This window comes from Petaurus breviceps, unplaced genomic scaffold (assembly GCF_028583685.1).
Source record: "Petaurus breviceps papuanus isolate PSGF00001 unplaced genomic scaffold, PetGlider_PUasm1.0 188, whole genome shotgun sequence".
Taxonomy (NCBI): Eukaryota; Metazoa; Chordata; class Mammalia; order Diprotodontia; family Petauridae; genus Petaurus; species Petaurus breviceps.
In genome coordinates, this window is record NW_027185804.1 from 27,539,444 (window position 1) to 27,553,071 (window position 13,628).

A 13,628-nucleotide genomic window follows, 5' to 3' on the forward strand; every position below is an offset into this window, starting at 1 on the left:
GGGCGTTTGGAACACAATCCATTTTTCCATTTTCCAATTCTCTCCCCCCAGTAGATAAGAACCCTTCCAACTTTGAAGACCACTTGTCTAAGCTTTACTTTTCTTCCCTCTATTTTTATAACTATTTCTTTTTCTTTCAAATAAGGAATCCATGATCTGTTGTTCAAATCAATTATATATTTTTGTTTGCTGTTGATAAATAAGCTATCTTTTCCCTTATGTCTCTATGTGTAACTGATTTCCTTTTATCTCATTTGATCCCAAAGCAATTTATAACACTTATTTGTTTGGGTATTCTAATGGGCCTTACTTGTGTCTTACCTCTAGGGTAGTAGCCTTTTTAAATTATTTTCTATTCCATTATCTCTTCACTCCTCATCCATGTACCTTTATTCTCAAAAACATTAGGGGAGTGTAAGGAATATGACCTATGTAGTTAGAGGATTTAAATCCTCTTCCTGATTTTTGTACTTGGTGGCCTATCTTTGCCGTGTGAAGTTCGACAAGCCATGTTAGTCTCTGGGTCAAAGTTTTTGTTGTGGTTTTTCTTCTATGAGTAAAATGATGATAATAATACTTTTACTACCTACTCACAATATTGTGTGATGCAAGTGCTCTGGAAACATTAAAATGATATTGAAATATATCTTTTTTTCTTTTATAATGGTGCTATGTAGAAAAGATCATAGTATGAGTACCAGGTGGTGATGTGAAATAAAATTTTGCTTGGCCCTCAATCTTTTTACTCCTTTCTCCCTTATAAAGTTTAGAAGAAATTGATTCATGTAACAGGGAGCTCAAAGGGACCTTAGAGGCCATTTAGTTTAACTTCCTTGTTTTACAGATGAGAAAATTGGGGTCCAGAGAGTTGTAATCTTTTAAATCTGAAAAACAAACATCACAATAGCATCTATCTCTCAGAGTAGTGAAGATAAAATAAGATTATATTTGTAAAGTGCTTACAAATTTTAAAGTGATGTTAATGATGATGATGGTGATGATGATGATGGTGGTGATGATGGTGATGATTGTCCAAGGACAGAAAAAAAAGCAATGTCAGTCATGGGAATTGGCCCCAGGTTTTCTAAGTACAGAGCAAAAAGCACTTGAAAGTTTAGAGAAAGATAATAGCACCATATTTTTCCCCCTTTCTGCCAAATTCCAAGCAGTCTTTAAGAGATCAAGAAGACATTTTTTCTGCCTTAAGGAATATCAAGAGTCAAGTGATGCCTAATTTTGCCTATCTTTGTAACTTATGCAAGCTGTGTGCCAAGCCAGGAACCATTCTCAATTCTTAATTTACCTCTTAGAATTCCTAGGTACTTAAGTGTTCAGTTCAAGATCCACTTCCTATACAATGTTTTATGTAATACACCAAGTGTCAGTCCTCCCTCATATCTTAAATTACTCTGCTTCTCTGTCTCTCTCTCTGTCTCTGTCTCTCTCTCTCTGTCTCTGTCTCTCTCTCTGTCTCTGTCTCTCTGTCTGTCTGTCTGTTTGTCTGTCTGTCTGTCTGTCTGTCTCTCTCTCTCTCTCACCCTCTCTCTTCTATTCATACATTCATGTACATGTTACTTCACTCCTACCCACTGCAAGCTGAAGGTAAAATTGTTTAGGGTAAGGACTGTTTTATTTTTAATCTCTGTATCCCTAGTGCCTGCAACAGCAGTTTCTGGTACATAAGAGGAATTTAACAATTTTTCTTTAAATTTACATGGATTACATTTTTTTTCCTCCACATTGCAAATCATTCAACATATTCTCAGTTTTTGTCCTTTCACTCCTCCTAAAAAGTAGATTTTGATTTTTAAAAAGCCAGGGAAGGAAGAAATAGAGAAGGAAAATACAGGGTGAAAGAGGAGGCAACCAAAAGTATCATTATTACTAGTACTATAGTTTTTCAGGATACAATCATTAGCAAAAAACCTCTGGGAAAAAATGTATGGTTGGAAATCCAGAATAATTAATGTATTCTGAGAGATTATAAAAGATCTGGCAAACTGCAAAGGGAAGTAGGACACTGAAATACTTAAAAAAAAAAAAACAACTTCCATATATGTTGATTAATTCCTTTTAGGTGGATTTCTTCTAATGTTTGAAAATTATTTAAGTGTTTTCTAGACTCAATCTGCCTCTGCCTTCATGCTACTGGAAGCAAATGCTTAATTATAGTATGCAAATCGTTTGTACTTGATATCTCCCTTTTAAAATCCTGTTAAAACTAAGTATTGTTCTCTCTTATCATATTGTTCTATCATTATGATTTAGGCAAAAAAAAGTGGGTGGTAACCTTCATGGGGTTTACCCAAGCATTCCTATTTTCTATTAGCTGCAAATGAAAGAACCTATTTTTTGGTAGTTCATTGCAGAAAGGGGGATAGGAAGGATGATATGTATAATAAAATAATATGATTACAATTCTCAGACCTTCATAAATTCAAAATCTTTCTTTGCAATTCGAAAAGTCAACTTTACCAATACCTAATGGGGATGGTATAACTGTCTTAAGTTCTTCATTCTTAAAGAGGAACTTGATATCAGGGAGGTGATGCCATGGCATAAAAGTGAATTAGATTTAAATGAGGGAGGGCTGTGCAAAGTCAACAGCCCCACTTTCTCCTCCACAGCTATCTGACTCTAGAGGCAAGATGTAGATCAGGACAAGTGAATCTTGCCCTGGGGGCAATGGAATACCTTAGCCTTTTTAAAGGTCTTTAACAAGTCTCAGTTTGAATGATGCAAGAGCCATTCTGTGATTAAGACTAGGCGAGAAATGAGGCAGACAATAGTCTTTTTTGCCTAGTCAAAAAAAAAAAATCAGTCTGGGAGGAGATTCAACATATTCTCAGTTTTTGTCCTTTCACTCCTCCTAAAGGCCTCCCTGAGGCCTTCAGGGTTTCTGACCAAAAGAGAAGCAAATGCTATTTACATTCACTCTGAGCCAATCTGGGTCTAAGCAATGACCAAATTGGTCTTGGTTTGGGACCTTTGTGCCTCCTCCATCTCCCCCACCAAACTCATGTTATTATACTTTACCCTTCTTAGATTGAAGTCAATTTGGTCACACCTCAAGTCTAAGAAGATGGCCAGTTCCAACCCCTTTCTCCATCATTCTCTGTAGTGCCCCAGTAATCCATATAGAAAGACTAGGTTTGAGATAGACTAGAATCCTTAGAAATTCCCATCAGGAAACAGGAGCTCAAATGAATAGGTTAAGGGTGGGCTATTATTTTCATCTATTAGCCACACTGGTGCCCAGGGGTTGGCATTAGTGATGATGTTATCATTGCAGACAGGCTGCAGTACAGTAGACATGTTGGTTAAAGTGTGGATTTTTGTTGTTTGTTTGTTTGTTTCATTTATGGCACTAGGGAGTGGTTTATTACTATCTCTACTAGGATGATGACTTTTCTCATTTGAAGTGAGCTGGAGAAGGAAATGGCTTTACAAATAGTAAACACTTAAGAATGAATGAATGGGGGCAGTCAGGTGGCTCAGCGAGTAAGAGCACCTGCTCCAGTGTCGGGATGACCTGGGAATCGAATCTGGGCTCAGACACTTAGCACCCACCCAGAAACACCTGGCCGTGTAACCTTGAGCAAGTTATTTAACCCCAATTGCTTAGGGTTGGCCAGGTGGCTCAGCAAGTAAGAGCACAGGCTCCAGTGTCGGGATGACCTGGGGATCAAATCTGGGCTCGGATACTTAACACCACACCCAGAAATAACTGGCCGTGTAATCTTGAGCAAGTTACTTAACCCTGATTGCTTTGAAAAACAAAAAAAAAAGATTGAATGAATGAATGAATGAATACTCTGATTTTATGTATACCTTATCTGGGACCTGTATTGTGGTTAAGAACTTAAGCAGAAAATTCCACAAGGTTTTGCAAAGGTTGTTTATTTTTTTAATATAAATTACAATTTCCAAGGGTCTCTTATCCTTCAGGTTTTTTTGAGTGCAGTGCTTCCTTTTGGTGGTCACTTAGCACAGTAGAGTGACTAGGGTGATGGAATTGAAGATTCCAAAAGACTGGAATTCACATATCACAGACTTTTATTTTCCTTGTGATCATAAGCAAGTTGTTTAATCTCATAGCCTTAATGTCCCCATTTATAACATTGGGCCAATAGTCACATTATTTCCCTTACAGGGTTGCTATCAATAAAAAAGTGATGTGTAAATATGAACTAGATTTTTTTTTATCAGTACAGATAGCATCCTAGAAAAATCAATTAATATTTCTTGAATACTCTTTACAAATATTGCTGGGTATATGAGAAAATATAAGAAATTTTCCCCTTGCCTTGCTGTCTTTTAGCTTCCACTTTCTCTCCTCTCATTTATTTCTTAGTGTGTTACAATATGGCTTTTGACTTCATCACTCAAGAGAAACTCTTCTCTCCACAGAGAACATCAATCTGTTAATTGAGAAATCCAATGATCTTCTGTCACCTCATCCTTTTTGCTTAACTTCTGCAGAATTTGGTCTTGCACACCACTTTTTTCTCCCCACTACACTGCCCTTGCTACCCTTTTGGTGACTCCTGGTACTCCTGCCACCTCTCTGACCACTCCTTCTCAGCCTCCTTTGCTGGATCTTTATCATGTCATCTCCAGCTCAACATGGCTAAATAGAAGTAATTGTTTTTTCTCCCAAAACCTTTCTTCTTCTGAACTTACCTAATACTCTCAAGGGTGATAACAGCCTTCTAAGCAATCAAAGTTTCACTGTTTCATTTATATAGTATCTAGCTGTTATTGATTTTTATCTTTTTATGCTCAATACCTAATGTCTTACACAGACTAAACTTGTATATATTTATCTATCCATCTAAATATGAACTAATACCATTATTATTCATTTAAAAAATTTTCTGAAATTAAGAAATAAACAAACATTTCCATAACATAGTAGAAAAGGGAAAAAAAGAAAAATGGAACTGCAAATATATTATGTGCAACTTGTTGCTCCTTTTAGATATAGAAAGTTATCATTCAACTTTTTTTTTCTCCTCCCACCCTGGAGATGGATATTGGTGTACACAAATATGTATACACATGTAAAACCATTTTATACTTACTTCTATTTATCAGTTCTTTCTCTGGATGTAGAAAACTTCTTCCTTCATATGTCCTTTGTAGTTTATTTCAATATTTATAAGTCAAAATGACTTAGTCCCTGAAAATTGCTCTTAAAGTCATAATCATGTTACTGTATACAGTGTTCTCTTGGTTCTGCTCATTTTGCTATTCATTATTTCATGTAAGTCTATACACATTTTTCTAGGATCCCCAAAATGCTTAAACTTAGAGTGTGACATCACCTTCTAGGGATCTTTATAATGTCTCTAGAAATTATATCTTTTATTCTAAAACGATATAACATGCTTAGGGAACTTAAAGAGCATTAGGTAATATGATGTTTACAGTGCCGGACCTGGAGTCAGGAAGACTCATCTTCCTGAGTTCAAATCTGGCCTCAGATACTTCCTAGCCATTTGACCCTGGGTGAGTCACTTAACCCTGTTTGCCTCTGTTTCCTCATGCATAAAATGAGCTGAGGCAGGAAATGTATCTAATATCTCTGCCAAGTAAACCTCAAATGGGGTCACAAAAGTCAGATATTATTGAAAAGTAATAAAAACAGCACCATACCATCTTTATTAATTTATTTTTCGCCCTCTGTGGACAAAACTAAGATTCAGGAAAATCGATTCTATTCTTGCTTCTCTTATTGACTAGCTTGAAGAAAATAATACCTCTCTCCAACAAGATTTGCTGTTTTCTAAAATAGTAATTATTAATACAGACCCAGAGGTTTATTGATAGAACTTACCCTTGAGTTCTTTGATGAATACACCTTGTCACTGATGTAAGAAAAGTTTCCCAAGTGTCAGAGTGGTTAGAAAGTTGTAACAGTTGCATCAGAAGTTTCTGACTTTTCTCTTGAAGTCTTTCTTTGATGGAAGAACTGTTGACTACTTGTCAGTCATATTGTAGAGGGCAATTTTGTTCACACATGGATTAAATTGGAGGCAAACTCAAAGCTAAGAAGAACTGGGCTCAAGTATCACCTTTTAATGGTCCAGGTAACTGTGTGACTCTGGGCAGCTCTATAAGATAGTAAGTTGAAGAGAAAGTCTCAACCTGCCTTAGATATATTCCTTCATGTTGTTAGACAAAAATCCAACCAAACAAACACACACACACACACATATACACACACATACACATAGCTCTAGCTCTTGTTCCTGTTCTAAATTGGATTAGATGGTCTCTGGGTCCTCTTGGAACTCTGAAATTCTATAATTCTGTTATTTTTTTCTAGATTTTTAGCTCAATGCCATATCCTATGATAAGCCAGGGCCATTCCCATGATCTTATCAGGCACTTATCAAAGCAAGTGGAGGTTAATAATTATAGTATCTATGAAATATATATTCTCATTAAATGAATTGCATATGCATGTAGACACAAAATAAAATGTTTTAATAATCAAGATGGTTAAGCATATTTTCAGGTAGATTAATTCATTCAAAGAATTAATTTGTTTTAATTAATTAAATTTGTTTTGACATGATAAAGAATTCGGTATCACCACAATTGAATTTGTCACTATGTATGATCTTGGAAAATACTTAAGCAAAGCAATGTAAAAGAGCACATGTAACGTTGTAATGCTTTTATTTTCCAAGTACTATCTAACACACTGCTTGGCACATAGTAGGTGATTAATAAACACTTATTGACTTGGATTGACTTGAAAAAAAGATGTGTGTATTCTATAATGAAGCAACAATTTATCCATTTAAAACACTCTGACCTTTGTTACCATTTTTGGAATTATGGCAAAATTATATGTTGTTTTTGTGAATCCGTTTCACTATGGCCATATCCTTTTGCCCTTATATGTGACAATTTGTTCTGACTTCCTCCAATTATTTGGAATAATGTATTTTCCTATTTTAATATTTTGTTATTAAATATATTTATTTTTCCACAGACTTTTTTTCAATAAGCCTAAAAGTGGGATTGTTGACTCAAAGGGTATGAACAATCGGGTATGTTCTTATATAATTCTAATGTATTTGCCAAAATAGTTGGACCAATCCACAGCTCTGTCATCGATGAGCAATAATCAGATTTTTCTTACTGCTCTGCCAATATTATATTTTCTCATATGCTATGAACTTGTTTGACATGATGTATTTCTGCTCAGGACTTCACAATTATAGAATTTGTAACTGACCTTGTCAGTTAGTGGTCTTAAGCTCTTTTGGGGCAGTTGTTGATGTACATATCGATATACTCCATAGATATAGATATAGAGATATAGATGTACAGGTATACATACACACATATACATAATGCAAGCATATATAATGCCATGCATATACAACGTTTATACATATATAAGATATATACATATATAATGTACATATATATCTGATATATATTTTAACATTTTATTTCTCTACCCTCTTAATTAGAGATACATTTATTTTATTTGTTCTATACTTGAATATGTTCAATGTGGTATATTTTGTCTTTATTTATTTTTAAAGCAATTGGGGTTAAATAACTTGGCCAATGTTACATGACCAGTTGTGTTTGTGTGTGTGTGTATTATTAATCTACTGATTCATTCATTATTTATTGTAAACTAGATGATGGAATTAAACTTACAATTGAGCTTGATAACCCAATAGTCAATCTGCATTTCTTGCCATTAAGAAAATGTCTTTTGGGCTTATGAAAGCATTATTGGGTACATGCTGAAAATCTCTTAAAAGTAAAATTCCCCTTTTACTTTATTCCATATAGATTAAAATTTTCTCTTCTGTTCTCTTTAGTTTTTTTAAATTTTCAAATATTCATTTTTTCTCCCTTCAATTTCATTGTGAAGTGTTGACAACAGCCAATGAAGGATGTGGAGTCAGATGTCCTCAGTTCAAATTCAATTTAGTTTCAGTGTTTTATTCTATTTCTATGCAGCTTGTCTCAGAATTAGGAACAGAACCTAGGGCTCCTAACTTAGGGAAATATTCTATCAATTAGGCTTATAGTGACACATAATAGAAAGAGCATTTAATTTAGAACAAGAATCTGTGTTTGAATTCTAGCTCTGCTATTTGTCATCTGTATGACCTTGAGTAAGTAATTTAACCTCACTGGGCCTCAGTTTCCTCATTTGTTAAATGAAGTGGTTGGAGTAAATGACAGAGGACTAACTGATCTCCAATGTCTAATCTAGCTCTAGACTCTATGACCCTACACAAAATTGCCATGATTTTATGTGGTAAGTCATTTTCTAAAGTTCTCTTTTTATTAAATTTACTATTTTTATTAAACTATAACATTAATGATGTAAAGATACTCACACTCCTATTTCTTGTTTTATAAATCACTAAGGTATTTGACCAGAAGAAGGAGGTTGAGGTTGTGGTAATCAAGTTGAATTAGTAGGAGGAGCATTGACTTTGACATCAGATGTGAATTCTTCAGATTTTGGACTTAATACACATGTGACCTTGGAAAAGTAACACTTTCCCTTTCTTGAATCTCAGTTTTGTCATATGAATGAGTGATTTGGACTATAGAACTTCTATAGTCCCTTCATCTTTGAAGGAATCCTAGGTAATAGAAATTCTTGGTTTGCAAAAGTTAAAAATGTTTTCTGGGGGTGGGGAGGCATGATAATTTTTTTTCAATAATTAAAGGGATTCATAAAATGGAGGCAGAAAACATAATGGATTAAAAAACATAATCCTACAATATTCTGGTTAGAAGAGACACATTTGAAACAGGGGAATACACATAAGGAAAAAGTGAAAGGCTGGAATAGAATATATTATGCTTCGGCTAATGTAAAAAAAAAAAAAAGAAAAAAGCAGGGTTAGAAATCCTAATCTCAGACAAAGCAAAAGCAAAAGTAGATCTAATTAAAAGAGATAAAGAAGGAAACTACATCCTGCTGAAAGGTACCATTGACAATGAAGTAATATCATTAAAAAAAATATATATATACACCAAATTATATAGTAGCCAAATTCTTAGAGGAGAAATTAAGGGAATTAGAGGAAGAAACAGCAAAACTGTACTATTGGAGGATCTTAATCTCCCCCTCTCTGAACTTGATAAATCTAATCTTAAAATAAACAAGAAAAAACTTAAGAAGGTGAATAGAATTTTAGAGAAGGTAGATATGATAGACATGTGGAGAAAATTGAATGGGGATAAAAAGGAATATACCTTCTTCTCAGCAGTACATGAAACATACATAAAAATTGACAATGTATTAGGGCATAAAAACCTTGCAATATAGTACAGAAAAGCAGAAATACTAAATGCATCTTATTCAGAACATGATGCAATATAATTATATTTAATAAAAGGCCATGAAAAGATGGATTAAAATATAATTGCAAATTTAATAATTCTATCCTAAAGAATGAGCAGGTCAAAAAATCATAAAACCAATTATTAACTTCATTCAAGATAAAGACAATAATAAGACAACATACCAAAACTTATGGGGTACAGTCTAAGTGGTCCTTAGGGAATGTTTTATATCTCAGTTCTTAAATGAATAAAATAGAGAAAAAAGGGATCAATGAATTGGGTATGCAACTGAAAAATCTAGAAAAAAATAACTAATTGTAAATCTCCAATTAAATATTAAATTAAAAATCCTGAAAACCAAAGGAGAGATTAGTAAAATTGAAATTAAGAAAACTACTGAACTAATAAAAGTAAGAGTTGGTTTTATGAAAAAAGTTGATAAACTTTTAGTCAATTTTTTTAAAGAAAGAAAGAAGAAAAAGAAATTGCTAATATCCAAAATAGAAAGGGTAAATTTACCTCCAATGAAGAAGAAATTAGAACAGTAATTAGTAATTATTTTGTCCAGTTGTATGACCATAAATTTGACAATCTTATTGGACTGGATGAATATTTACAAAATCATAAACAGCCCAGATTAATAGAAGTGGAAGTAAAATACTTAAGTAACCCAATCTCAGATAAAGAAATTTAACAAACCATCAATGAATTTACTAAGAAAAAATATGGTTTAGATGTATATATTTATTTTTCATTTTCATTTTATTTTTTGCCTTTTGGAGGGTAATAGGGGTTAAGTGACTTGCCCAAGGTCACATGGCTAGTTTTTGTGTTAAGTCTCTGAGGCCAGCTTTGAACTCAGGTCCTCCTGACTCCAGGGACAGTGCTCTATTCAATGCACCACCTAGCTACCCTGGGTTAGATGTATTTAAAAGCAAATTATATCAATCATTTAAAGAAAAATTAATTCCAATACTTTTTAGACTATTTGAGAAAATTGAGGAAGAAGAAGGAGTCCTACCAAATTCCGTTTATAATATAGATATGACAGTGCTATTTAAATCAGGAAGAACCAAAATAGAGAAAAAAAAAGATTATGGACCAATTTCCCTCATGAATATAAATGTAAAATTTTAAATAAAATATTAGCAAAGAGATTACAGCAACTTATCATGAGAATAATACACTTTGATCGGGTAGGATTTATTCCAGCAATGCAAGGATGGTTTAATATTAGTTTAACTATCAGTATAATAAATCATATCAATGACAAAACTAGTAGAAAGCATATGATTATCTCAATAGATGACAAAAAAGCTTTTGACTAAATACACCAATTCCTATTAAAAACACTAGAAAGCATAGGAATAAATGGAGTCTTCCTTAACATAATAAGTAGTATCTACATAAAACCATCAGGAAGTATTATATATAATGGGAATAAGCTAGATGCATTTCCAGTAAGATCAGGGGTGAAACAAGGATATTTACTACCACTACTGTTATTCAATTTGGTACTGGAAATGTAAGCTGTAGTAATAAGAGAAGAAAAAGAAATTGAAGAAATTAGAATAGGTAAAGAAGAGACTAAGCTATCACTTTTTGCAGATTATATGATGATATACTTAAGGAATTCTAGAGAATGAAGTAAAAAAAATTACTTTAAATAATAAATACCTTTAGCAAAGCTGCAGGATATGAAATAAACCCCTACAAATCCTGAGTGTTCCTATATATTACTAATGAATCTCAATGGCAAAAAAATAAAAACATGAATTCTATTTAAAGTTACTGTAGACATTATAAAAATTTTGGGAGACTACCTACTGGAATAGACCCAAGACCTATATGAAGACAATTACAAAACACTTTTCACACAAATAAAATCAGATCTAAATTATTGACAAAACATCAGCTTCTCATAGTTAGGCTGAACTAATATAATAAAAACAACAGTATTACTTAAATTAATTTAACTATTTAGTGCCATATAAATCAACTATCAAAATTAATTTATAGGCTAGGAAAAAAAGGAACAAAATTCTTCTTGAAGAATAAAAGATCAAGAATATCAAAGGAATTAATTAAGAGAAATACTATGGGAGTGGCCTAGCCATACAACATTTTAAACTGTATTGTAGAGCAACAATCATCAAAACTAATTGGTACTGGTTGAGGATTAGAGTGATAGATGAGTGGAACAGAATAGGTACACAAGACACAATAATCAATGACTATAATAATTTACTGTTTGATAATACCAAAGACTTCAGCTTCTGGGAAAATAACTAGGTATTCGACAAAAACTCCCAGGAAAATGGGAAAATAGTATGGCAGAAATTGGGAAAAGACGAATATCTTAAACCATATAACAAAATGAAGTTGAAATGGGTTCATGATTTAGATATAAATGGTGATAGTATGAGCAACATGGGAGGAAAGGAATAGTTTACCTGTCAGATGTAAGAAGGGGAGAATTTATGACCAAACAAGAGACAGAAAGCATTATGAAATGCAAAATCAATCATTTTCATTACATTAAATTGAAAAGTTTTTTTTCAAATAAATTCAATGCAACCATGATTAGGAAGGAAGCAGAAAACTGGGAAAGAAATTTCACAACCAGTATCGCTGATAAAGTTCTCCTTTCTAAAATATAAAGAGAACTGAGTAAAATTTCCAAGTATGCATATCATTCCCCACTTGATGCATGGTCAAAGGATATGAACAGGTAGTTTTCAGAGTAAAAAAAAATAAAGATATCTTTATGAATGTGAAACAGAGCATATAAAAAATGCTCTAAATCACTGTTGATTAGAGAAATGCAAACAAAGCCACTCTTAAGTACCACATCTCATCAATCAGATTGGCTAACCTGATAAAACAGAAAAATATATAAAGCTGGAGAAGATGTGGGAAAATTGGAGCACTAAATCATTGTTGGTGGAGTAGTGAACTGATCCAACAATTCTGGAGAGCAATTTGGAAATATGTGCAAAGGGTTATAAAAATGTGCATACCATAATCTTTGACCCATCAATATCACTTCTAAGGCTGTATTCCAAAGAAATCATACAAGTTGGAGAAGGACCAGTATATACACAAATATTTATAACAGCTCTTTTTGTGGTGGTAAAGAATTGGATGTCAAGGGGATGTCCATCAATTGGGGAATGGCTAAACAAGTTGTAGTATATGTATGTAATGGAATACTATTGTGCTATAAGAAATGAGGAGGAGACAGATTTCACAATAACCTAGAGACACTTAGGTAAACCGATGTTGAGTGATGGGAGCAGAACCAGGAGAACATTGTACACAATTATAGACACATAGTATCTGTGATGACAAACTTTGATAGACAGGGCTCCCCTCAGCAATGCAAAACTTCAAAGGACTCATGATAGAAAAGGCTATTGACATTCAGAGAAAGAATTATGGAGTCTGAATGCAGATTTAAGCATAATACTTGCTCCCTCTCTCTTTTTCATTTTGTTTTCTTTCTTCTTCCTCTTTATTCATTCAATTAGTTATAATTCTTCTTTACCACTTGAGTAATATTTAATGTGAAAGTATATGTACAACCTATGTCAGATTGCATGCCACCAAGAATGTGGTAGGAGAGGGAGGGTGAGAAAATTTGGAACTCAAAAACTTGTGGAACTTAATTTTTTAAGCTAATAGTAAATAAATTTAAAAAAATAATTAGAGGGATTGTCACATAGAAGAAGATTACAATACTTGTGTTTAGCAAGTATTACATGTAATGGGGATAAACTAGAAGCATTTCCAGTGAGATCATGGGTGAAACAAGGATGTCCACTATCACCCATTGGATGTTTTTTGGGACAGACACCAGAATGGTTTACCATTTCCTTCTCCAGCTCATTTTATTGATGAGGAACAGAGGAAAAAATAAGTAAGTGACTTGTCCAGGGTCACACAGCTAGTAAGTATCTGAAGCTATATTTGAATTCAGAAATAATAATCTTCCTGAATCCAGGGCTGGCTCTCTTGTCACTATGTCACCTAGCTGCCAATATGGAATAAGAGGATCTAACTTCAAAAACTACCCCTGCCATATCCTTTGGCCTCCGTTTAATCATTTATAAAATAAGGAAGTTCGAATGAATGTATTTTGATAACTGACCTCTAAAACTGTTATCCTATGACCCCTTACATTTGCTTGCTCTGATGGGAAATATCTCTACATCTATCTGTCTATCTATCTGTCTGTCTATCTATCTATCTATCTATCTATCTATCTATCTATCTATCTATCT